We start from the raw sequence: 918 nt of genomic DNA on the forward strand, positions 1-918 counted from the left end.
CAAACTTAACATAAATCACGTATTTGAAACTCTTGTTAGACAGCTAATTGAACTGATTGTTATTTCAATTATTTTGTGGTGTAGACATACTTATTTAAACACACAGGATGAGCATGTGGAAAGAAAAGAACATAGGATGAGTATGTGGAAAGAAAAGAAAAAGTATAAAGGAAAAGAACGTTTTATGGCATAGACTGGAAATCTTGACCTACTATTCTCCCTTCAGATGATTCTCCAAGTTCTCTGTTTAGAATACAAGTTTGTGATATCTGGTTGCTTCAGAGTAGAAAAGGTTTACCTGTGCTGATCCTGCACCCACTGTTCAATAGGATGTGGGAACTCTGAAACGTCATCAGTGGCCAGGGCAATAGGAAAAGTGAAACCCCTGCAGAAGGATAAGGATGAGGGAATGGGTCTGGAGCAAGAAAGGAGAGCTGTACAAAGCAGAATTGAATAAGCTGCGGTCATCTTAAAATTTTTATTTGTATCTAATACTTTCTTAGGTCTTAACGTTATTTCTGAATAAAGAGAAGAGGGACAGTAGATGGTTAAAGCTTCTTATAATCAATGTCTCTCTTGCAGGCTTTCTCTCGCCCTAAGGCATGCAGGATCTTAGTTCTTGGAACCAGGGATTGAACCCGTGCCCCTGAAGTGGGAGCAGGAGTCAACTGCCAAGAAAGTCTATGATACAAGCACCATCCTGGTGCCAATATCTGCATTTTCTGGGGAAGCAGGGAACCTTGGCCAGAGGCTCCCGGAGGGAGAGCCCAGGCATGACATTTCCCAGGGATGATATTTGTCTGTTGATACCCCTCAGATCTGTACCCACAGCCAGCCCTGAGTTGCAGATCTGTAGGTCTAGCTGCAGAGAAGGCAATGGCACCCCACTCCAGTACTCTTGCCTGGAAAATCCCTTGG

At 43.0% G+C, this 918-nt stretch overlaps 1 protein-coding gene across 1 annotated transcript in view; it reads right to left on the reverse strand.

The window, feature by feature from the left end:
• LOC104983105 (ubiquitin D-like) overlaps nt 1-897 on the reverse strand; it is a gene marked incomplete at its 3' end in the record, with an annotated part of 3,211 nt that extends 2,314 nt beyond the window's left edge. Inside the window, exon 1 of the mRNA XM_010832585.1 lies at nt 299-897. The remainder of the gene's footprint in view (nt 1-298) is intronic.
• Between the last annotated feature and the right edge of the window lie 21 nt (nt 898-918).

This window comes from Bison bison, unplaced genomic scaffold, assembly GCF_000754665.1.
Source record: "Bison bison bison isolate TAMUID 2011002044 unplaced genomic scaffold, Bison_UMD1.0 scf7180017861438, whole genome shotgun sequence".
Taxonomy (NCBI): Eukaryota; Metazoa; Chordata; class Mammalia; order Artiodactyla; family Bovidae; genus Bison; species Bison bison.